The sequence below is a fragment of the Aethalodelphis obliquidens genome, unplaced genomic scaffold (assembly GCF_003676395.1).
Source record: "Aethalodelphis obliquidens isolate GAN/ISIS:26980383/991018 unplaced genomic scaffold, ASM367639v1 scaffold2, whole genome shotgun sequence".
NCBI classification, from domain to species: Eukaryota; Metazoa; Chordata; class Mammalia; order Artiodactyla; family Delphinidae; genus Aethalodelphis; species Aethalodelphis obliquidens.
Genome location: NW_020837946.1, coordinates 29,499,766 through 29,525,993, shown reverse-complemented (window position 1 = coordinate 29,525,993; position 26,228 = coordinate 29,499,766). Strand labels below are relative to the sequence as shown.

At 46.4% G+C, this 26,228-nt stretch overlaps 1 long non-coding RNA gene across 1 annotated transcript in view; it reads right to left on the bottom strand.

Annotated features, from left to right (window-relative positions):
* LOC113629099 (uncharacterized) overlaps positions 1–20,089 on the bottom strand; it is a 30,896-nt gene extending 10,807 nt beyond the window's left edge. The window contains exon 1 of the long non-coding RNA XR_003436392.1: positions 19,720–20,089. This is a non-coding gene — a long non-coding RNA (uncharacterized LOC113629099). The remainder of the gene's footprint in view (positions 1–19,719) is intronic.
* Between the last annotated feature and the right edge of the window lie 6,139 nt (positions 20,090–26,228).

The window sequence follows — 26,228 nt, the reverse complement described above, 5'->3', positions numbered from 1 at the left end:
GCTATACAATAGGACATTTTTGTTTATCAATTCCATATATAATAGCTTACATCTGCTAACCCCAACTTCCCACTCCATCCCTCCCCCAACCCTGTCCCCCCTGGCAACCACAAGTTTGTTCTCTATGTCCGTGAGTCTATTTCTGTTTCATAGATAGGTTCATTTGTGTCATATTTTAGATTCCACATATAAGTGATATCATATGGTATTTGTCTCTTTCTGACTTACTTCACTTAGTATGATAATCTCTAGTTGCATCCATGTTGCTGCAAATGGCATTATTTCATCCTTTTTTATGGCTGAGTAGTATTCCATTGTATATATATACCACATGAGGAAGAGTACTTCTTTAGGATGACTCCTAAGGAAATCATAAAAGAGATCTACATGGCTCAAATAGCAACTTCAGACTCAGAAAGAATTGGATGGGAGATAGCTGGATGTTTGATCCACTTAGATGGACTTTGGAAACACCAAGATGGTTGTTTGGTTGCTCCTAAGTCTGTCTCTTGACTCACTGTATATGGTTTACATACACTTGACTCAACACGGAAAGGACAAATTGTGGGATGTATTAGACAAACACATTTTTTCTGTGTTTACAGAGACGGTTTTTACATATCTTGTCACAGGAAGCAGGATGAGACACTCCAAACTTTAGGAAGTGTGTAGAGGACTTGGTAAGCATTCAAAGAACATGTTTAAGGGAATTCTCTGGAGGTCCAGTGGTTAGGACTCTGTACTTCCACTGCAGGGGGCATGGGTTTGATCCCTGGTTGGGGAACTAAGATCCTGCATCCTGCATGCCATGTGGTGTGGCCAAAAAATAAATTAATTAATTAAAAAAGCAAAAACAAGAAACAAAGAACATTTTAAAATATATTATTTATTTATTTTTTTGGCTGCATTTGGTCTTTAGTTGTGGTATGCAAGATCTTCATTGCCGTGAGTGGACTCAGCAGTTGTGGTCTGCAGGCTTAGTTGCCCCAAGGCCGGTGGGATCTTAGTTCCCTGACCAGGGATTGAACCCGCATCCCCTGCATTGGAAGGCGGATTCTTAACCACTGAACCACCAGGGAAGTTCCAAAGAACATGTTTAAGGCAAATAAAATGGTTGGGAAATTTGACGCAGTCCAGGCCTGGAAACTCTGAAACAATCATAATGGAATATTAGGAATTCCTTCCCCATCTTCATACAGGATCTTGAATTTGTTATCTGACTTAACCTTTTTTTAAAAAAATTTTATTTATTTATTTATTTATGGCTGTGTTGGGTCGTCGTTTCTATGTGAGGGCTTTCTCTAGTTGCAGCAAGTGGGGGCCACTCTTCATCGCAGTGCACGGGTCTCTTACTATCGTGGCCTCTCTTGTTGTGGAGCACAGGCTCCAGACGTGCAGGCACAGTAACTGTGGCTCACAGGCCTAGTTGCTCCGCGGCATGTGGGATCTTCCCAGACCAGGGCTCGAACCCATGTCCCCTGCATTGGCAGGCAGATTCTCAACCGCTGCGCCACCAGGGAAGCCCTCTGACTTAATCTTGATGTCATAATTCAGGAACTGCGGTGGTAAAGTACTGGCTCTCCCAGTTTTCCCTCTGCGGAGCCCCACTGTGCAGGAATGCCATTAATTTGCCCATGGCATAAAATCCTAGCTAATGCTTCAGAGGACCAGGCTTTGTCTTAGAAATATTTTCCAGTGGATAGAAAAACAGCTCTTCCTGTTTTATAAGCTCACTGCAGGCTCTGTCCCTGAGAGTGTCCGTGGAACTGCTGACGCAGAAGTTTATTTCAGTGAGGCGGTATTAGGCAGCTGCTATGAGGGTGAGACTGACTCCCCCTGCTGAGTCTATGACTAATCACTTTATCCAAAACTTTGTTCCCTTTCTTGTTCCACCCATGTATTCCCCTCAGAATTGAGAAGTATCAAAGAAATGGCGGCAGGGGGCGGGGGTGGGTGGGTGGGGGGGGGGGGGGGGGGGGTGGGGGGGGGGGTTGGGGGGTTGGGGTGTGAAACCAAGCAGAACTGTGCGGGGCCTTCTCAGGTACAAAAGCCCCTCCACATCTCCCATGTCTTGTTTATAGAAAAAAGGCGTTAGTCTCTTAGGCCTTTCCCCAGTTCCAAAAAGCAGACTCAAGCAGTTACTAATTTGAGAAATGAGGGAATGCAGAAACGAAGGAAAAGCAGTTAAACAAGAAAAGTAATGATAGTTGAAACAATGTTCAGCGATAAAACAGAGTGCTGGTTCCTCCTCAAGGGATTTACATAACAATCTGATGTATATCTTTGAGTGTTCTGCAGGAACTAAGACCCCTACCGGCTGCACGATGGTGACTACATGCTGACCACAGCGTGGAACCTGATGATTAAAATTCCCTAAACATCACCCTGTTACCTCACCACCAACCAATCAGAAGAAATTCCACGAGCTGCAACCCTCACCACAAATGATGCCCTGAAAGCTACTGAGGAATTTGGGTCTTTTGAGAAAGAGCTGCCCTTTCTTCTTGTTTGGCCTTGCAATAAACCTGTATTTTCCTTTGCCACAGTCTGGTGTAGGTAGGTTGGCTTTGCTGAGCAGCATGCAAGAGGACCCAAGTTCAGTTCCAAAAAAATTTTGGTGATTACTAGGGGACAGCTATCCTGAGTATCTTACCCTTGGCACATAGGCTCCTGGCTGGTGGTGTCACTCAGATCCTCTCCAGCACTGCCGCAACAACTTTGCCTCACAGACAGTCCTGAGCACTTGCTGCACACCACCATTGTGCTTGCAGCAGACCATCACTGGCCCACGGCACTTTCGATTCCATGATGAAGGAAACATTTCTAATGCATGGTGGAAGCTCATGTGGGATGACACCAATGTATTTTTCCCTACTGGGTGGCCTTGATTGGATTTTCCTTTTTTGGGGGTTGGGGGTGGGAAGAAAGGCAAAAGACTTGGTCATCTGATTTTGAGTGGAGTGCTGCTGTTGCAGGAAGGGGGACCAAGAGTGGGTTCTTGTCTAACACTTGGAAATAAATTGTCTGAGGAGACACACATGGTGACAAAGCAAGAGACTCTATTAAGAAGGGGCACCCGGGCAGAAAGCAGGAAGGTAAGGGAACTCAGGAGAACTGCTCTGCCACGTGGCTTGCAGTCTTGAGTTGTACGGTAATGGGGTTAGTTTCCAGGTTGTCTCTGGCTAATCACTCTGACTCAAGGTCCTTCCTGGTGGTATGCACATCTCTCAGCCAAGATGGATTCCAGCGAGAAGGATTCTAGGAGGTTGGTAGGACATATGGACTGGCATCTCCTCTCTCCTTTTGACCTTTCCCGAATTCTTCCGGTTGGTGGTAGCTTGTTAGTTCCTCGTTCCTTACCAAGACCTCCTGTTTTAAGATAACTCATCCAAGTGGTTACTATTGTTCCTGGCCAGGCGAGCAGTTACACCCCTAACAATTCCCCCCTGAGAGACTTCATTCTCAAGATACTTGTTGGAATTGGGGCAGAGGTCTCTTCTTCTGCAACTATTTCTGAAACAGGAGGGAAGTGGGCAGGGCACAATCTTTAAAAGAATGACATAGCCCAAGAACATGACATAAACTGATTAGAACCATATAGGTCCAAGATGGCGGACCAGTCGACTTCCACTAGACCTTGAGCCTCAGTCTACGCTCATTGTAACACATCAGCAAGCTAAATGACACACTCACAGGTGCCATGACAGTTCCAAGGCTGACCATAAGGGTCAAAAAGTGGGCAGGGGCCCAATTCCTGGAAATCTCCACCCCTTCCCCAAAGTAGTTGGACTACTCCTCCCACTCACTAGCCTATGAAATTACCCACCCCTATTAAAAACTGACACCTCCATAACCTGGGGCCACTCTCACCTTCTGAGATGGCCCACACTCTGTCTGTGGAGTGTGTTTCTCTCTAAATAAATCCACTTCTTACCCATCACTTCGTTTCTCACTGAATTCTTTCTGTGAGGAGACATCAAGAACCTGAGCTTCGTTAAGTCCTAGACCAGGTGTGTAATCTCAATTAAAAGACTGTGGGTTCAACTCCCAGTCTGAGTTGCATGGTTTCACCACTTTAACTGGAGTTTCCCTTCCGGGTTGAGGAGTCCCTTGGCCATTGGGCACCGCTTGAGTGGTAATTGGGAAACTCCCTGTTAGACCAAGGCTTGTTTGCACTTCTGTCTGGAATGGCAGGTAGGAAACTTTCCATTCTAGTGCTAGGGAACTTGCCACCCTGAGAAGCTGCTGGATGCGGATCTGCCAGTTTTTCTGCCTCTAGTAATATCGGCCATGAATAGAAACAAGTGTTCTATTCCATCTTGTAGTCCCCTAGCATGTGTTTTGCAAAGCTGGGGGATCTTCAGCTAGGTTCCCATGAAATAAAAAAATGGTATTTTATCATAACACTGCTTAGCTTCAGTACTCCTTGGGATGTGGAGAACAACAGCCCCTAATGGCTCTCTAAATTATAACAGCATCTTTCAACTAGAACTGTCTTGTAAAAGGGAAAGCAAATGGGATGAAATTCCTTATGCATAGGCTTTTTGTGCTATAATATCAAAGTGAGCCTTTTGGAATTGGTTTGGCTTTTACCTTGGGTGTGTGTGTGAGTACCTCTGTACATGAGTCTGAATCCTGTTTTCTCTTCCTGGTTTTGACCCTCCTTAGGGGGTCCTGGTTTGGGGGGAGAACCCACTGGTGAGGGAGAAAGGAACTGAAAGGATTAATCATTCTCAGAGACACTCCTAGGACTGACCCTCATTAGAGGGCCATGGTACTGACCTTCATTAAAGGATCCTGATAACTTTCATCAGGCTGTTGAATGTTCTCCTAGGCTCATCTGTGCACTTCTTTGTAAAGTCCAGTTTTAGCAAGAATCCTGCTAAGTAATTTCACCAAAACCTCCCGCCCTCCGTATTTGACCACCCTGGATATCTGATCAGAACCCTCATTCTGAATTCACCCTCAGGTGATTCACCACCCTGGCCTGTCTTCAGCAAATCGTGTTAGGTGGGTTTTGCCATAACCTTCCTTATTCCTGATGTTTCCTCTTAGTAATTTTCCCTTCACTGTCCCCCCTCCTGCTCCATAGCTGTCAATTTCCCCTTGTCCATGCTGTATTGAGAGTTAAGTGCAGTCTCTCCTTCACTGTGAAGTCCCAGCTGGAGAGGTTCCCATACCTTTGCTACTGCCCTGAATAATGCTTGTCTTCCCATTTTAACAAGCTGTAAATGACAAATTAATCAGTCAATCTAAGAAAGAAGTGGAAAATTGTATTCAAGCCAAATTTGAGGATTATAACCCGGGAAGAGCATATCAAAAAGCTCTGAGAACTATTCCGTCCATTAGAAGTCAAGGCACAGTTACATAAGTTTTTGAGACAAAGGGCTGTACATCAAATGACGTTTATCGACAGTTTATATGATCCAGATCTAAGCATCATCAATGGTGGGTCGTTGATCCTTACAAGATCAAGGAGGAATGTTATCTTTGGAGGAGTTGTCTCGATGCTAGGAGAAGGTTGCTCTTTTTGGTTGAGCAGGTTTGGTCGATGCACGATGTCTATACAGTGGACAGTGCGGAGAGAGGAGACCAAAGGGCAAAGAAGAAGATTTTTTTTTTTTTTTTTTTTGTCACTCCCCGGAACATGCGGGATCTCAGTTCCCCGACCTGAGGGATTGAACTCGGGCTCATGGCAGTGAAAACACTGAGTCCTAACCCCTGGACCACCAGGGAACTCCCAAGAATTCTTTTGTTTAAATTTTTCTTGTCTTGCCATAAAATATGAATTTTATTTCACAAAGCATCACTGAATATCATTCTTCACGGCAGCACCGTAAGGGACACCGCGACACCTTGCGGCCAAACTGCAGTGTCGCACGGACCTCAGCACCTGGAGCGAGTGCAGATCTCGGAGTCTCATGGAACTCTGCACCTTGGCTCCCTAAGTGATACTTCCTATCACTTCTCCCTGCTGAATACTTCCTCCCTACTGGATCGCCCTGTACCTCTGCTCGGTACGAGGGGCCTTCCCCGGGCACTCTTTGGTGAGTCTTTGCTTTGCCTAATTTTAGTCAGATCCCTGAAGCTTCTAGACTCATCTGTGCAATTCCTCTAGAATCCTGTTCTGGCAAGAATCCTGCTAATCAGTTTCACTAGAACTTTCCACCCTCCATAACTGATCACATTAGATATCTGATCAGGTTTGTCATTCTCCAGCCCCCAGGATGAGTCTGACCAGCCTGTTGAGTGTTTAGAAGAATTCGGTTGGATTGGTTTAGTCAGAACACATCTTTTCATGATGTTTCCTCCTCATAATTTTACATCCACTGCCCCCGATCCTGCTCTTGGCTGGAAGTTCCCACTTGCCCATGCTGTATCCGGAGCTGATTGCAGTGTACTCCCAATCGTAGAGGTCCCTATCCCTAGGGCTGCGGTCCTGAATGAAGCCTGTTTTACCACCTTAACAACTGTCATTGAACTTTTGTTTTAGAGTGACACCGCATACCACACTGTAAACTGCATTGCTGGCAACAGGCATCTATGGCATCGCACATGTCTCATACTTAGCCCAGTCCGTAGGTATTGCAAGCCGCTCCTTTCGCGGCACTTTGCACGGCACTGTCAGGAAGAGCGAGAGGAGGGAGCTCAACGTTCTTTTCGAGCTCCCTAAATTTTTTTTTTTCAGGTAAAAACCATGTTTTCCTTTTTATTGACACCTTTTCCTCTCTTGGCTGCTACTTTGGTAATAATTAGGTCCCCACCTCTCAAGAACACTGCATCTGAACAGGCTGAGTATTGCATGTAAACGCTGCATGTGAACACAGTCTCCAAACCAGGGCTTTTGGAATAACAAGAACAACATAACTAGGAACAAATAACAAGAACAGCAAAACCAGCCTTTCTCTTCACTTACAAAGGAGTCACTCAGAGGGGCTTCCCTGGTGGTGCAGTGGTTAAGAATCCACCTGCCAATGCAGGGAACACGCGTTCAAGCCCTGGTCTGGGAAGATCCCACATGCTGTGGAGCACCTAAGCCCGTGCGCCACAACTACTGAGCCTGTGTTCTAGAATCCGTGAGCCACAACTACTGAGCTGCGTGCCACAACTACGGAAGCCCGCAAGCCTAGAGCCCGTGCTCTGCAACAAGAGAAGCCACCGCAATGAGAAGTCCACGCACCGCGACGAAGAGTAGCCCTCGCTGGGCTTCCCTGGTGGCGCAGTGGTTGAGAGTCCACCTGCCGATGCAGGGGACGCGGGTTCGTGCCCCGGTCTGTGAAGATCCCACATGCCACGGAGCGGCTGGGCCCGTGAGCCATGGCTGCTGAGCCTGCGCATCCGGAGCCTGTGCTCCGCAGCGGGAGAGGCCACAACAGTGAGAGGCCCGCGTACTGCAAAAAAAATTAAAAAAAAAGAGTAGCCCTCGCTTGCCACAACTAGAGAAAGCCTGTGCGCAGCAATGAAGACCCAGTGCAGCCAAAAATAAATAAATATATATTTTTTAAAAAAGGAGTCACTCAGAGGGTCCAAAGCTCTGCTTTCCAAATGTAGAAAACCTGGAGCTCAGTGTAAAACTGGAAACCAAAACGTACCAGAAATGAAGCATAGGACAATACTTCCTCAAATGCTCAAGGTCTGATCATCCTGCCTCTTCTACGAGGAATGGCCCCACTCCAGCATTTTTAAAGGAAATGCTATTTCTCTTTCTATTTCATTTTCTAGCTGGGTATAAGATCTGCTAAAAATGATACAATGAATCAGAATAAATCAGCTCAGTCACAAGAGATCCTCCCAGATAATGATTTTTGGTTGCTGAGATTATTCAGCACACCATTTCAAAGTGGCAAAATTCAGGACAATCTTGGAGAGAATTCAAAAGTGGCAGCTATACTCGCTGATAGGTTCACGTGAGACACAGGTACATACAACCCCATTTTACAGTGTATATGTCAAGGGGCCAAGACCCCTGATCAGCACCACAAGTTATTTTGTACATTACACTGCACAGGACAACAGAGGGAAAGACACCTTCTTGGAGAGGTTCTTATCACTCTGAAGGAGGCTAGAGTCCAGCGCCCCGGGTGGTAAGACGAAATACCAATAGTTCAAAAACCTACCCTGGACTTATTTTGAACCGAGGTAGAAAGACACACAGATATGAAAATGATTTCCATAAAGGAAGAATATTATTTATGACACCATAGTCTCCCACAGCTGGTCATGCAGGACCACCTGGGGAGGTAGCAGGCAAGGTCAGCAGGCAGGGACCGGGTGCAGAGGCAGGGGGACATCGAGCGGGTTGGAGCCTTTAGGGAGGTTTTCTTGGGAAAGAATGGGAAAAGCAACGTGTGAAGCTTCGACCCGCAGTCCCACAATACTTGCAACTTCCCAGTCTTGAGATTGAAGAAAGAATTCAGGGTCAGAGTCAGAGATATCAACGATTTATCCGACAGGGAATCTTACAAGTCAGAGGCAAAGGTCCTGGAGGGACGCTCCACTGAGTTCGGCAGGTAGGAAAGCACAGCAGGCTTTGCTACACACGGGAGGAGGAGGTGATCACTTATGGGGGGCATGACGTCAGAGGGGCTCCTTGGTTGCGAGGGGACTGATGGAATGCATTCCCCCACAGCATTTTGGGTTAGCAACTGTTGAGAGGGCCGCTGTTTCCTGCTGATGACCGAACAGATTGAGGCCATTCTGGTCCGAGGGCTACAACAATCGTTAGCTGGGGATTGGGCCAATCACGTGGGCAGTTATTGATGAAATTTTCAGCTTAGCTAACACAACATTGTGAATCAATTACACTTCAATAAAAAAAATCAACGCAGTGAAACAAACAAACTCCCCAAAGATAATGTAAAGGAACAAATTCAGTTAGTCCTTGTTATGGACTGAATCGAATCCCCCAAATTCATCAGAACGTGACTGCGTTTGGAGACAGGACCTTTAAAGGGGTAATTAGGTTAAAACGAAGGCATATGGATGGGCCTTAACCCAATATGACTGGTGTCCTTATAAAAAGAGGAAACAGGGAAACGGTCAACATAAACAGAGGGAAGACTATGTAAGGACGCGGTGAGAAGGCTTCTGTCTCTGAACCAAGGAAAGAGGACTCAGAAGAAACGAACACTCTCAATACCTTCATTTGGGCCTTCCAGCCTCCAGAACTGTGAGGGGATAAAGTTCTGCTGATTAAGGTAAAAAAAACTAACAAACAACCTTTTAGCTTAGAGAGATGCCTAGAGGCACGAGGCTGGGAAGCGCACCTACAGGGTGTCCCGTGAGGAGAGGGAGGGTGGGTGTGCGAGTCCACAGCCTGGGGCGCTTTAGCTCCTTACCTGGAGGCACCTAATGTCCCAGCAGAGCTGGACAAGCATCCTACTCAAGCATGAGGACCGCTTCGCACACCCAGTGCAGAGCTGCTGGGCGTCTCCATTGTCTGACCATAACAAGGGCTGGATTCTCACCCAGATCTGCAAATCAAGAGACACATCTCTCTGGAAGATAAGAGCTCCATCCTCAAGATAAAAAAAAGAGACTGGAGGAATACCTGTGTAGGGAATCCTCACAAGGAAGGACGGCCATACCTGGACCCAAGGGGCTTGCTTCCTGTGGGGGGCTCCTGTCTTATGTGCAGCAGACAGAATGTCATAGTGACTCAGCAAGGGGGGTGCTCCAGGGGACCGAGACCATCATGCAGTATCTCACCCTCTGCTACACCGTGTAGTCATCTTTTTACAAGTGAGAAGTACGACATTATTCTGCAAGCGGAAGATTCCAGAGGCTTAAAAACGCAAAGGTTTGCACCTTGGGAGCCCCTTGGAACATTGACAGCTCAGGATCTAAAAGAAAGTTCTGTGTTGATGAGTTACACTGTTCACGTGGAAGGAAATGTCAGTTTATAATCAATAATAATATTAGTGGTCCAGTGGTTAGGACTCCCCGCTTCCACTGCAGGGGGCATGGGTTTGATCCCTGGTCAGGAACTAATATTCCGAAAGCCGCGCAGTGTGGCCAAAAATAATAGTAATAAGAATAATAAGAATACTAAGAATAGGGATAATACTGAGTGAGGTTATAACTAAACCTCAATGTATAAAGGAGATGTAAAAGGAGCACATAACTTAGTGGGTGAGCCATGAAACTAGAGATGGGATTTGGGGGTAAATTTGCTACTATCTGAATTTTAATCCAGACATCTCTGTTAACAAGCCATTGGGAAGTCATTTCCCACACATTTCCTCCTTTTTACAAAGAAAGGGCTGGCTCAGTTATTTGATAAAGCCCCTTTTGGGCCTGAATTCGTTGGCTAAGATTTACTGTAGTGTCTTAACGCTTTTTCATGCCACAGTAGTGTGGAATATTAGAGGAAAATCTAGACTTTTAGTTGATAGAGAGCCAGTTGGAATATCAATGATAGGATTTAGTTTTAGGAAAAATTGGTTTGATTTTTAGCTTGATTACTTTAGCTTTAATATTATTAGGTGAACTTGAGCAAATCATTTAATCTTTGAGCCTAGTTTTCTCACTTACAAAATGAGGCTAATAGGCTAAATGATTTCCGAGTTTCCAGCTAGTCCCAGAGTTCTGTTTCTACATAGTTGTTTTATCATACTGTTGCTTAACTATCATGCTGTGACTAACACTTTAGAAGCTACTAATTTTACGTCAAGCTTTAAAGTCTATAGTTTTTTTAAAAAATAAATAAATTAATTTATTTATTTATTTTTGGCTGTGTTGGGTCTTCACTGCTGTGCGGAGGCTTTCTCCAGTTGCGGCGAGCGGGGATTACTCTTCGCTGCGGTGCGTGGGCTTCTCATTGTCGTGGCTTCTCTTGTTGCAGAGCGTGGGCTCTAGGCGCCCAGGTTTCAGTAGTTGTGGCTCGTGGGCTCTAGAGCGCAGGCTCAGCAGTTTTGGCGCACGGGCTTAGCTGCTCCGCGGCATGTGGGATCTTCCCGGGCCAGGGCTTGAATCCGTGGCCCGCTGCACTGGCAAGCAGATTCTTAACCACTGTGCCACCACGGAAGCCCCTAAAGTCTATAGTTTTTATCTTCGGAAAATATTATTTGATCTTCAGTATGTCCAAGCCAATTTAATAAAATCACCTTAAAACAGGGGGAAAAAAACTTTCAGCTTAGGATGGGGAGGCAATCATACACCTAGGTAAGGGTGAGGCAGGGCCAGGTCCAGCAGGGGATATACAGAGAGCAAGAGAGCAGCCATCTTATGAGACCTGATCATACACAATGTAAGCAAGGGTAACATGCTGCAAAAAAAAAAAAAAAAAAAAAAAACCCAATAAAAGCTGGGACCTAAACTCCCCCTGAGCTCCTGTCTTCTGTCTTCTGACGAGGTCAGCGATTTTCCACACAGCCCCGTGCGTCGTGCCTGCTGGCGGTGCCTTCGGTCTTTAGGACCTGGAAAGGTTCACTGAATAAAGTGTATATATATTTTTTATATATTCTACTGTAATCCTTGGTGTCAGAGGATGGCAACATCAAACTGAGCACTGAACACACCAATTTCAAAAGTAAAGAAAAGATACACTGGAAAATGTAAAAATGAATGGAGACGATATTAGTCAAACTAAAGTGAACGATCGGAGGATGACAGCTCTCTCATAAAAACGACAACAACAAACAACCTATCACTGGAGAGTCTGAATAGCTCTTTAGCTTTAGGGTTGTTTCCCAGCTGTGTAAAACGTGATCGTGGAGAGTCTGAGGATCTTAGTACCTCCTGAACCTTGGGATGCAGGCCATGCCGGCTTCTCCCAGGCAGTGAGCCGTAGCTCGGAGACCATGTTAGAGACCCCTTGACATTAGTCGCTCTTTTATTTTCTTTTACTTAAAAAAAATTTTTATTGGGGACCTCCCTGGTGGTCCAGTGGTAAAGAATCCGCCTTCCAATGCAGGGAATCGGTTCGATCCCTGGCAAGATCCCATATGCCGCGGGGCAACTAAGCCCGTGCACCACAACTAGAGAGAAGCCCGCGTGCTGCAAGGAAGATCCTGCGTGCGGCAAGGAAAGATCCCACGTGACAAAGATCCTGCGTGCCCCAACGAAGATCCCGTGTGACAGAGATCCCGCGTGCTGCAACTGAGACCTGACACAGCCAAATAAATAAATAAAAATTTTTTTATTGGACTATAACTGATTTACAATGTTGTGTTAGCTGCTGCTGTACGGCAAAGCGAATGTTATACATATACATATATCCACTATGTTTTAGATTCTTTTCCCATATAAGTCATTACAGAGTTTTGAGTAGAGTTCCCTGTGCTACACAGTAGGTCCTTATTAGTTATCTATTTTATATATAGTAGTGTGTATATGTCAGTCCCAATTTCCCAATTTATCCCTCCCTTCCTTTACCCCCCTGGTAACCATAAGATTGTTTTCTGCGTCTATTTCTGTTTTGTAAATAAGTTCATTTGTACCATTTTTTTAGATTCCACATATAAGCGATACCCTTATCCTTATTCTTATCCTTCTCCGTGTGACTTACTTCACTCAGTGTGACAATCTCTAGGTCCATCCATGTTGCTGCAAATGGCATTTGTCACCCCCTTATTTTCTGTCTTTGATATAAATCCTTAAGGATAGTTTGAATTCTCTCTAATCTAGGAAAGTTCCTCAGTCTCTATCTCCTCCTCTCCCCCACCATTTCCCTCCATCGGGTGTTCACCACACACACAGTCAGTGAGTCCCTCTGCCTGCTCTGAGCAGCAGCCTTGCAGGGACTGGGCCATGGTAGTGAGAGTCCCGAATCCCAACCACGAAGTCACCAGGGAACTCCCCTAGTAGCATCAGTTTTATCTTTCCGATGCTTTTGCATGCTAATAAATGGCAGCACTGGGAATTCCCTGGCGGTGCAGTGGCTAGGTCTCAGCTTTCGCTGCTGTGGGCCCGGTTCAATCTCTGGTCGGGGAACGAAGATCCTGCAAGCCTCGCAGCACAGACAAATAAAGAAAAAAAAAGTGTCAGCACTTGATAGCACACATACATTGATTAGGTGCTGTGTAATCTCTCTGTTTTTTTTTTTTTTGGTTCATAATTGATTAGTTTTGACAAAAGGTCAATTGATGACTGCAAAGAACGTGAACTGATAGAATGTAATATTCAATTTTATGCACATATTTATCTTTTTGCCAAAAAGTGGTGTCCTATTTCTCTTGAATACCATATATCACCTCAGTATTTAACATTTGGTTCAACTGAATACAGATGGTTACTGTTTAACAGTATTTTTAAAATTGAAGTATAGAGGATTTACAATATTATTGTAGGTTAGTTTCAGGTGTGTCGAATAGTGATTTAGTATTTTTACAGATTATAGTCCTTTTTTTCATATAATCTTTTATGAATTGGTCCACCTCTTGGGGACTTTTGGGGATAACTGGAACCAGTTGCTCCTTCCCCCCTTTTCATTAACCATTGAGCTGTTGGTCTCCAATGATGTGACCCCCGAAATCCCATTGGTTTGGGGGACAAGTCACGATAGTAGCAAGGCAGACAACAGTGGCGATCTATTCTATTCTATTCTTTTGGCCAAGCCTTGCGGCACGTGGGAGCTTAGTTCCCCGACCAGGGATCGAACTGGTGCCCCCTGCAGTGGAAGCGTGAAAACCTAACCACTGGACCGCCAGGGAATTCCCACAGTGGTGATGTTTTAGACCTGAATAGCCATGTTCGGTGGGCCACGATTTCCTGAGAAGGAGACCCATACCTGGACCCCAGGAATGGTCTGAGACCCTTGAGATGGCATCCGGTGGTGCACTCTCTCCGTACTCCGTGAAACAGGCCGGATGTGGATACAGCAAAGCGCAGAGAAAAATGGGACGTGGTTTACTGGGTGCCCCAGAAGCACAGAACGTTCTGGACACAGGTACTTTCATCTAAATGACTCAGATGGCCCCATTGCCTATCAGACTCAACTCTCACTAGGATGGGAGTCACTCCTCATCCCCTCAGACCACCTTTTCCAGAAACTGATGAGTTCAATTCCCTATATACCCCCAGGTGCTCTATCCTGGACACTGGGTGCTCACCAACCGGGACACGTATGTAGAGTTCCCCCGGGCAATGAGTCCCAGACACTTACCCTTGACCCCAGCTTTGTACAGGTATCACTGACAAATAGAAATTGAAAATACTTAAGGTGTACAGCTCTATAATTTGATATACACATACATTGTGAAATGATTACCCAACCAAGCTAATTAACACGATCATCCCCTCGCATAGTTACTTGTGTTTGTGTATGTGTGCTGACAACACTTACAATCTACTCTTTTAGTAAATTTCAAGAACAAAATACAGGGACTTCTCTGGTGGCACAGTGGTTAAGAATCCACCTGCCAATGCAGGGGACACGGTTCAATCCCTGGTCTGGGAAGATCCCACATGCCACGGAGCAAAAAAGCCCGTGTGCCACAACTACTGAGCCTGCGCTCTAGAGCCCATGTGCCACAACTACTGAGCCCACGTGCCACAACTACTGAAGGCCGCGCACCTAGAGTCTGTGCTCCGCAACAAGAGAAGCCACCGCAATGAGAAGCCTGTGCACCGCAACGAAGAGCAGCCCCCATTCGCCGCAACTAGAGAAAGCCTGCACGCAGCAACAAAGACCCAATGCAGCCAAAAATAAATAAATAAAATAAATAAATTTTAAAAAAGAACAAAATACGGTATTAACTATAGTCACCATGTTGTACTTTAGACCCTCAGAACATACTCATCTTTTTTTTTTTTTTTTTTTTTTTTTGAGCAGACAATGGTTTATTGCAGGGTGAAGCAAAGAGACAGGCAGCTCGTGATCAAAAGACGCAAACTCTCGGGCTTCCCTGGTGGCGCAGTGGTTGGGAGTCCGCCTGCCGATGCAGGGGACGCGGGGTCGTGCCCCTGTCTGGGGGGATCCCGCATGCCGCGGAGCGGCTGGGCCCGTGAGCCACGGCCGCTGGGCCTGCGCGTCCGGAGTCTGTGCTCCGCAACAGGAGAGGCCACGGCGGTGAGAGGCCCGTGTACCGCAAAAAAAAAAAAAAAAAAGACCCGAACTCTCCAATGGTTTTCAGGGAAGTTTTTAAGGGCAAAATTTGGGGTGATGGCTGCAGGGTGCGTGACTGACTTGTTGGTGGTGAGGTAACAGTGGTGTTCCAGGAATCTCAATCATCAGCCTTCTGGTTCCGACCAGTCTGGGGTCTCAGCATACAATAACCATCCTCCACCTGGGTGGGGGGCTTAGTTCCTGCAGAACAACTCAAAGATAAGTGTCAGATTGTTATGTCTGCCCCTCGAGGAGGAATTAGGACTCTGTTTTATTGCTACACTTGTTTCTGGACTGCTTTTCCTTTGTTTTTGCATTCCTTCACTTCCCTAATTAGTAACTCCTTGAATCTATACACTTTGAAAATCAGGGAAAGTCTAGGAGACTCCAGCCTTTCTCTACAAACAGGGAACGGGGGACATGGAAAGGCTTTTGTACCCTGGAGGGCCCCACAGGGTCCTGCTCAGTTTCAGAACGCCTTGAGTGTCACTCCAAAAGTCTGTGGCTCCCACTGGGTGGGTCCCCATCAGAGAGAGAGTAGAATGAATACCTGCGTGCGTGCGTACGCGCGCGTGTGCACACACTCACATACGCACACACACACACCCCGCTGCCCTCCACTTCTCCCAGGCTGAACTCGGTGTTTCAAACTTAAACTGCCCTTTAAGCCTGGCTGGAGATCTTCTGCCCCTTTAAGAGAAGACCCACGGGGTAGGAAAAGACCAAAGAGCCAAAAGAATTACCATATTCCTTTTTTACCTACTGCCCTCCTGCTGCTTCGTGATGACTCTGTCTACCAGAGGCCAGAGCACTAGGACGGACATAGCCCCTCAAAGAATGAGAATGGACTCACTCCTTGGTCAAAGAGAGCACAACTCGCCTTTTTTTCAACCCTGGAATTAAGCTTTGGGATTCCTGATAAAGTTTGGTCCCTTTAGGGTTCCCCCAAGATCACCAAAAGCCCTGAGCCCAAGTACAGGATTGGGCTGCCGGTAGCTAGGAAGTGAAGAGGAATTGTATGCTGCTGGCTCTAAATATGGATTGCAGAATTTGCTGGACTCTGAGCAGCAACTTCCTTCGGGCGGTGGTTCGCCAGTAGCCCGCGGTCCGGCAGTACCCAGCACCGCAATCCTGCTCAGATGCTGAGGTTCTCTGAGGTTCCTCTGGCCTCCCTGCTCCACGCCTGCCAGACCATGATTTGTGACCACATTTCACCATGATTTCCCAGGTTTCCCAGCATTTGCTCAGATCTCTGATGCTTGAAATGGCGTGTGACTACTCTCCGGGTCTCAGGGACCTAAAGGTCTGGGTACGCTCTTCATTTCCCACCTGGAGCAAAGGGGCAAGAGTAGTAACAACTGCAAAGCCTCTCCAAGATGGCCTTGGTAAATTTCATCCCTAGGGAAGCTCCTTAAAGCCTGTTGGGGACACCCTGTTTCTTTAAGAAGAAAAAACTCAAAAGCCAACTGAATTCCAAAGGAGGCTCAAATGCCCCTTACTGTTTTGTAAATGGCTCTCTTAGCCCGAGGTGGGTCTGCCTGTGACTGGCTGTATCCTTCTCCGCTTTGAGTCCTGGGGGTCTAAGAAATTGAGTTTGGGGTCTCTGTTGGGGGAGGGGGGGTCTGGCACCTGCAGACTCACCCAAAAATCATTAGCTACCCCTTTGGGCAAAAAGAGTACAGCCTGCTGTTGAACTACGGTGTGCCAGTTGCCAGAGTCCTGCCAATTCTCCATGGTTCGCCAGGTGCCCGCGGTCCACCAGGTGCCCACGGTCCACGAGGTGCCCACGGTCCACGAGGTGCCCTGCCCACGGTCCACCAGATGCCCACAGTCCACAAGGTGCCTTGCCCACGGTCCACGAGGTACCCTGCCCACGGTCCACAAGATGCCCACAGCCCACAAGATGCCCACGGTCCACGAGGTGCCCTGCCCACGGTCCACCAATTGCTTGAGGCCTGCTGAACTGTCATCCTGCAGCATTGTAGTTGCCACGCTGAATCTGCCCTCATCCCCTTAGCTTCCCAGCCCTTCTTTTTTTTTGTTTTTTTGCAGTACGCGGGCCTCTCACTGCTGCGGCCTCTCCCGCTGCGGAGCACAGGCTCTGGACGCGCAGGCCCAGAGGCCATGGCCCACGGGCTCAGCCGCTCCGCGGCACGCGGGATCCCCCCGGACCGGGGCACGAACCCGCGTCCCCTGAATCGGCAGGCGAACTCCCAACCACTGCGCCACCAGGGAAGCCCCCCAGCCTTTCTTTGCTTCTCTACACACACCTCCCCGTGACTCACTATTAGTGCAAGTTCGTGTGACGGATGCACAGTGAGGCCAACAAACCGAAATGTCAGAGTTTGGAGCAGAGAAAGGTTTATTCCAGGGCCATGCAAGGAGACAGAGTTGTACTCTTTGACCAGCATCTCCCCATTTCTCCCACCCTCAGCCTCTGGCAACCACTGTTTTACTCTCTGCTCCTATGAACTAGACTTTTTTAGATTCCACGGAAAAGTAAGATCACACAGTGTTTGCCTTTCTGTGTCTGGCTTATTTCCGTAGCATAATGTCCTTCAGGTTCATCCACGTTGCAGCAAATAACAGTACTTACTTTTTTTTTTTTGCGGTACGTGGGCCTCTCACTGTTGTGGCCTCTCCCGTTGCGGAGCACAGGCTCCGGACGCGCAGGCTCAGTGGCCATGGCTCACGGGCCCAGCCGCTCCGCGCATGTGGGATCTTCCCAGACCAGGGCACAAACCCGTGTCCCCTGCATCGACAGGTGGACTCTCAACCACTGCGCCACCAGGGAAGCCCCAGTACTTACTTTTTTTTAAACCCTGAATAATATTCTATTGTATATATCTATACACCACATTTTGCTTATCCATTCATCCATCGATGGACACTTAGGTTGTTTCCATGTCTTGGCTACTGTAAATAATGCTGCCATGACTTTGTGAGATATCATTTCCTCTGGATATACACCCAGAAGTGGGATTGCTGGATCATATGGTAGTTCTGTTTTTTATTTTTTATGGAAACTGCATTGTGTTTTCTAGAATGGTTGTACCTACTCACCCTCAATTTTTTTTTTTTTTTTTTTTTTGCATATGCGGGCCTCTCACTGCTGTGGCCTCTCCCGCCGCGGAGCACAGGCTCCGGACGTGCAGGCCCAGCGGCCATGGCACGCGGGATCCTCCCGGACCGGGGCACGAACCCGCGTCCCCTGCATCGGCAGGCGGACCCCCAACCACTGCGCCACCAGGGAAGCCCCTCACACTCAATTTTTTTTTGAAGGGTTTAAGGACTTCTCCACTTCCCATTAGAGAAGTCCCCGTACTACTGCTATGTTCCTGAGTAAGACATGTCTTGCCACTTAAACAATTTGAGGCTGGGAAATCACACTACTAACACCCGACAAAAAGCAACGCGATGCAGTAGCCATCAAGCAGCAAGCCAGCCAAGCGCCAGTGGTGCCCTTTAGGCAGTGGTTGCTGCCGTTGGGTCCCACTGATGCGCCAAGCAGTCCGAGGACCTACCATCTCCGTCTGGTGAAACCACTCTGCCATGCAGTGCCAGTTGTTCTAAAAACCTACCCTGGATTTGTTTTTTTTGTTTGTTTGTTTTTTTTTTCGGTACGCGGGCCTCTCACTGTTGCGGCCTCTCCCGTTGCGGAGCGTAGGCTCCGGACATGCAGGCTCAGCGACCATGGCTCACGGGCCCAGCCGCTCCGCGGCATGTGGGATCCTCCCGGACCGGGGCACGAACCCGCGTCCCCTGCATCGGCAGGCGGACTCCCAACCACTGCGCCACCAGGGAAGCCCTCTGGATTTGTTTTGAGCATAAATAGTAAGACACTCGCGCAGCGAAAATAATTGTGATGAGGAAGAAGTCCTGTACTAATTTCACAGTCCCCTAGAAACAGGAGGGCCACCAGGGAAGACAGTCTGCAGGATCAGCGGGAAGAGAGAGGTGAACGGGGGGCAGGGTCCTTTCTGGAGGTTTTCTCCAGAGGGGATGGGCAAGATAAACAAGAGCAGGAACTATGATTGGAGAGTTGGAACAGTTACTAGGAACCCTGGACCATAAGGTTGGTCTCCAGTAGTCTCACACCTGGCCCTGCAGTGATTAGGGCAGGGGCTAGAGTCCTGGACTGCAGAGGTCTGATAAAAGGATCCGCCTGGGCAAGGGGGTATGGACTCTGAATTGGTTTGCTTGCATATCAAAGTTTTGCTGGCGGGCAAGTTGCTTGTTATCTCTTGGATGTAGTTAATCCTGGAGAGCGGGTTCCCAGTGTCCACAGGCTCCAAATGCCAGAGAATTAGGAGTACATTAAATAAGACAGTACAGTTAATACAACTGACCCTGTGGCACTCAAGCATTTCTCAGAGGCTTGGCGGTAAGGATGATACCTTAGTCATAGTAGATACGAAAAATGAACACGTTCTAGAAACCTGCTGTGCAACACTGTGCCTACACATAAAAATGCAGTATTGTATACTTGACTCTCGGTTAAGAGGGTGGATCTCATTAAATGTTCTTACCACAATAAAATGAAGTATAATAAAATAAATATAACAGTAGGGAACTACATTATTACAGTATTTTACGAGGCAAACAAGCAGGCAATGGATCACTAACATACCTATCAGTAAAATTAGCAAAAGTTTGAAAGGTTTGTTACTTACAGTTTACCAGGCAGGGTAGACTATAGCAGGATCCCGGGGGAAGTAAGCTGCTAGCTCTGGAAGGTAGACACCCCATGGGTGATATTGCTGTAAATGGTCCCGGAGACGCTTAGGGGAGGAGTAGGAGAGGCTGCTGTAAGTGTGGAGCGACACAGCTGGGTTGAGTCCAAGGGGTAATTCTGCGTAAGAGCTTGAGGAGGACGCGAAGTCCTCTTTAGCAGTGAACTCCTGGGCTGGGGTGATGCTATCCGCGGCAAGGTCCTTTCCAACAGTGAGCCAAAATCCTTTCTGAAAGGTGGAAGGTCCTCTGTACCCTGGTTCATCTATTTTTTTTTTTTTTTTTTTTTTTTTTGCGGTACGTGGGCCTCTCACTGTTGTGGCCTTTCCCGTTGCGGGGCACAGGCTCCGGACTCACAGGCTCAGCGGCCATGGCTCACGGGCCCAGCCGCTCCGCGGCACGTGGGATCTTCCTGGACCGGGCACGAACCCGTGTCCCCTGCATCGGCAGGCGGACTCTCAACCACTGCGCCACCAGGGAAGCCCTGGTTCGTCTATTTTGATGCTGGAAAGCCCCACGCAGGGCTGCCAGGCAGCAGATATTCTCTCTGCTCTCAGGTCCCTGGTGGTCTGGACAAGTTGTTCTGGCAGTCTCAGGTTCAGGTGGGGAAGCAGCCCCTCAGTTTCTGAAAAACAACAGCAATGACAACAATGACCACCACCACCACCACCACCACCAAAATGACTCCAGTTCTGACTCCAGTTTGTTATTCACTGTATGGTCATGTACAAGGGATTCTGAGGTCCATTTAGGAGCAAATACCCATAAATGGTGTTTCCAAGGATGCCAAAGTTTTCATCCCTACACCCTCTTCTCCAAAAGCCTCTTGAGTCGGGCTCCTGTTCCAGAGTCCATCATCAGAACTCTATTTCTCCATTGTCTAATTTACTTTAGTTTAAATTTTAATTTAGCTAATATTTCACATAGAAAAAAATTCAGATAACTCATAAACTATAACATAATAAGCACCAGAGAAAAATTTCACTCTCTTCACTGTCATCTTTCCCATTTCTCACAACCTCAGCTCTGTCATAAATGATTTTATTAATTTCCTGAGTTTCATTTGAGTTTCTTTGTGAAAATACAATTACTGTATATATTTATACTCCTAGTTCTCCTTCTCTAACACAAAATTATTATACTTTGCTTTTTTCTCTTAATATATTCTGGAGCTCTTTCCAAATAATCAAATGTCACCAGTGAATTTTTAAAAAATAGGGTCTATGGAATTCACATCAGCCTCTAAATTCTTCCTTATAGCAACTGTATTCCAATGGAATACTTCTAATATTGTTGCAAGTCAACCAGTGAAAACATCTGGGAGCTTAGAGGAAAAGGCTCAAGAATATAGTTCTCATATTGATGACTTCATCATACAGAAAGCCAATAGGAATTATTGTGTTTTTTAAAGTTAAAACTCCAGAGAACATAAGTTTTGCCATGATTTTTGAGCTAAAGAAAGGAACAAGGGGACTTCCCTGGTGCTGCAGTGGTTAAGAATCCGCCTGCCAGTGCAGGAGACACGAGTTTGATCCCTGGTCCGGGAAAATCCCACACGCCACAGAGCAGCTAAGCCCATGCACCACAACTACTAAGCCCGCGTTCTACAGCCGTCGAGCCACAACTACTGAGCCCAAGTGCCGCAACTACTGAAGCCCGCATGCCTAGAACCCGTGCTCTGCAACAAGAGAAGCCACTGCAAAGAGAAGCCCACGCACCGCGGTGAAGAGTAGTCCCTGCTCGCTACAACTAGAGACAGCCCGCATGCAGCAATGAATACCCAACATGCAGCAATGAATAGCCAAAATAAATAAATTTATTTAAAAAAAAAGAAAGGAACAAGTGTTAGGTTAATGACATTTTTGGTCCTGATCATTACCAGAAGTTGAAAGCACTGTTTTTGAAGGCTACAACCTATGTTTCTGCTAGCAAGAAAAAAGGAAGGAAAAGAAAAAATGTGCAGGCGGAAGCAAAAGAGGGGAAGGAGAGAAAGAAAAAAGAGAAAGGAGTAGAGTATGGTAAAAACTGGTCAAGAATTATTGCGAACTATGCCAAACATGTTCCAGCTTTGTCTTTGTATGAAGGTGTATTACAGGTGTTTCCACAGACTGTAAAAGTGGAATAGAGTTGATCTGATTAGACTGAAAGAAGAATAGGGTGGGAAGACTAGAACAGAGATGTTAAATCTCACTGTGCATAATTTTAAATTGATCTGGGGGAAAATGTTATGATATTAAAAGTGTAGCCGCTTGCCCTGGTGCCATGCCTTTGTCTACATCCACTCCTGACAAGCAGAAGCAACTAGCAAAAATGTTTTTGGTCTTTAGTTCTGGTGGATCGTCTGTACGCTTAGTTAGAAATAGGCTTATATTGCTATTTAGTGATTTGCCAACTTTAGACATTATGCAGTTGACTCGAACAAGGCTGGGGTTGGGGCACTGTCTCCCCCTGTGCTCTCCTCCCCGTATTTACCCTGCCATTCACCTCGGTCCGCCATATACCTCTGCAACTTTAAGCTATATACTTTAACTTTCATTCCCTTTCACGAACCTCTTGTTCCAACAATCAGAAAGATGAACACATTAGCACTACTATCTTTTCCTCATCCTTCCTCCTTCTTCTTTTTTTTTTTTATTATTTATTTTTGGCTGCATTGGGTCTTTGTTGCTGGGCATGGGCTTTCTCTGGTTGTGGCAAGCAGGGGCTACTCTTTGTTGCGGTGCATGGGCTTCTCATTGCGGTGGCTTCTCTTGTTGCAGAGCATGGGCTCTAGGAGCGTGGGCTTCAGTAGTTGTGGCACATGGGTTCAGTAGTTGTGGCTTGTAGGCTCCGTAGTTGTGGCACACGGGCTTAGTTGCTCCACGGCATGTGGGATCTTCCTGGACCAGGGCTCGAACCTGTGTCCCCTGCATTGGCAGGCAGGTTCTTAACCACTGCACCACCAGGGAAGCCCCTTCCTTCTTCTTTTAGATGAAATTTTTGTCAAGGATGGGAAATATCTTACAGGAAAGAATCAAGAACAAGATAAAATGAATGGATGTATTTTGTGACCATTCTCATTAATTTTTAAATTGTGAGTTGAATGGGGCATATGCGTGAATTCTTTTCCCTTAAAGATGACATTATACCCTTTAAAGAGGTAAAATGCCAAGCTAATGGATAAGACCTTCATAATGATCTGACTTGTGAATAGGTAGATAGGCACAATAACAGAACTTGGGGGAAATATAATCCAAACTCTAAACCTATGGAATCTAAATTCTTTTATGACTCAGGAATGAGATCTAGGTTTTCCCTATAGCCTTCTCCCTTAAGACATTAGCCTAATGTTAGCTTACACAGTTCACAAAATACAGGTATTATTGGAATGATTTCTGGACATAAAAGAGAAGCTCTTATTCTTCCTTTGAAGAAAGAATATGAAATAACATACACATAGGATCATTTTTCTCCCTGAGGAGGGAATGGAATACATATAATCCCAACCTTGATTCCTAGGGTCCTTTAAATAAATATTTGCTGAATGTATGGGTTTAGATCTGTAGTGGATTAATAAAGGATTGGGGGGAAATTACAAGTTTTAGAGCTTCATCTTAAAGATAATTAAACTCTGTCGAAAATGCACCCATTGCCACTTGACAGAAATCTGGTCTGGAAGGACTGCTAATCTGATGCAGGATAGCACTTCCTCTAATTTTACATGATAGTGTCACGTTGGAAAAAAATGCAGCCAACCAAACTAACATGCAATGGTTTCCTGTAACTTAGTATTTTTATTTCATACTTAGTGAAAGAACAGTTTCAGACTCAAATACAGACTGCTATGTATCAATCTTGTGCATGCATAAAAAAGGAAATATAAGTAAAATTGGTTATGGTGTTCCCCAAATTTCTTCACTTTCCAACTTTTCTAAATCACTTTTTGAATCAATTGTTAATGGCTGTGGTTTACCATACAGTACTGTCTTTTGTGCCACCAAAAGTGTTGGTGGTGCACCAAGCCTTCAAAAAGTGCTCCATTACCAAATCCAGGATTTTTTCCAAGCTGCAGATCCTATTCCTCAAGTTTTGATGCCAGCACTTTCTTGATCTATCCTGAAGAGTTCAATGGATGGTTTTCAGGTAACATCCAGACTCATTTTCCTTCTTCAATGATTTGTTTGGACTAAAACTTAAGAGCAGTTGTAACTGACTAACCATACCATCAGGAATAATAACTATGTAATTTCACTTTTTTTTGGGGGGGATGTTAGGCTTACTATTTAACTGTTCAGATATAGGTTTCCAAAGTGCATTAAGAACTAATGTACTTGGTGAGTAATTCAGGGCTCCCACGGTTTAATAGCTTGTAGCGAGTGCCATCTCTCTCTTTTGTAAGTGCTGGAGAAATCTCTTTTTGGTCTTGGAAAAATCTTCCCTCTTTTTCTAAGAAAAACTCCCTTTAAGTCTGAAAGACTCCTGTGTCTCTCCCTCCCCTTAATTCCTCCTCCTGTTAATTCCCTCCTCTGAGGGCTGTGGGCTTTATTATATTAAAAAATGCACTTAATTCAGTTGAAATAAGGACAATGTGAACAGCTTTTTTCTAAGAAAATCTTCCCTCTTTTTCTAAGAAAAATTCCCTTTAAGTCTGAGAGACTCCTGTGTCTCTCCCTCCCCTTAATTCCTCCTCCTGTTAATTTCCTCCTCTGAGGGCTGTGGGCTTTATTATATTAAAAAATGCACTTAATTCAGTTGAAATAAGGACAATGTGAACAGCTACATTCAAGTTCCTATGTGTGGAGGGAAGGACAACTAGGTTAATATAATAGCCACCTGGCCAATATTGAGGCCAGTTTGTAAAATGCACCCCGATTTCAGAAATGTTAAAGAGTGAAAAATGTGTGTCTTAGCATCTGTGAAATACATCATGTCATGGTGGCTGGGTTAATGGGTGATGGGTTTTCTTTGATCCGTTCCAAGGTTGGGATTTGGAAAGGGCTTAACTTAAAAGAAATCAGTACTTCTTGGTGTGTTTAAAAAATCTAAAGGGGTTGACGAACGAACAGTTGCAATAGCCCTCATTTAAAGCGGAGGAGAAAGTTGTAACAGGGGGAAAGATATAGTGGGGGAGGCAGGAGCTGAGAATTACATAAAGAATGGAAACTACGGATGCCAAAGCAATGGATAGGTTTAAAAAAGGGGACGGGGACAATGTCACAAGCTCTCCAAAAAAGCATAATGATAGTTACAGCAAGAGCCGAAGAGCAAAGTAGCTCATGTTAAGATTATTTTTACGTAAGACATAAGCTCTCCAACTGGAGGCCCTCTCATTTTAGGTATGATAATTTTCCTTATCACAGATTATTATGATATATTCAGTACTGTGATTGATTTAGGTTTGTATCCATTATACACAAAACTGTTTTTGCACACCACTATACTTGCAGTGAGTGGTACAGAATATAATTAAATGACTGAGTAGATTCTGGTCAATATTCGGTACCCTTTCATATGCAATGCAGGTCTCTGAATACCTAACTTCTTTAAACCTCACTTTTCTCATTTGTCCAAGGGGGTCATAATAGCATTCGTCCTAAGGTCCTATAAAGGGTTGCCCTGAGTATGAATTGCAAGAATACACACGTAAACCTTAAACACGATGCCTAGCACAAAGTAAGCGCTCATTAAACAGCAGCTTTTGTTAGGTGCACCTCACGCGGGAAACACACGAAAACAGCGCGAAAGACTAGCTCTCTTAGTTCCATTTTCTACAGTTCCTACGTGGCTTTGAATTGGCAAGCGATTTCTATTTGGTCCCTCAAATGCTAAAACCTTGATGTCTATCCTGCGTTATAAGCCTAGTCTTTTGGGTTGGAACACGTTTGATTTCACAAGCTCCGGACTGGGGCCCTGACCCTGGAGGAAGTGTTCCCTTTCAAGATGTGGGGACGGGACAGCGCGGCGGGAGGAAGGGTACTCCAACCGCCAGGGGCGGGGGTGGGCAGGGGGCGGTCCCGTGGCTCCTGCGTCAGAGGGGCCCCTGTTTTCGCACCTTCGTTGACGTCAAACCTTAATGAGGGCTGCAACGCTACATTCCCCGTGGACGTCTACGTGGGCTGAGTCGTGATTCGGGACCCGGGTCCTGCGAGTGACGCTCTCGCTCTGCTTATCCTCCCGCACTGGCGGGAGAGACGGTGGCTCCAATTTCTGGCTCCGCGGGCGGCGGGCGGCTCTCCGGACAGCCCGGGGGTCTGGGCGTCGTGGTGGATCCGGAATAGGAAGGGAGCGTACTCCCTGGGTCCTTGGCCTCTACCCGGGCCGGGAAGGAATCACGGCGGCCTCCACCGAGGTGAGAACGGCCGCAGGGCGGAGTGGGGGCGGGGCGAGCGCGGGAGGGGCGGGGCCGGGAGGCGCGCAGCAGAGGAGAAGATCTCGGGCCCCGAGCGCGCGGCCGGGGGTGGGGCCTGCTCGC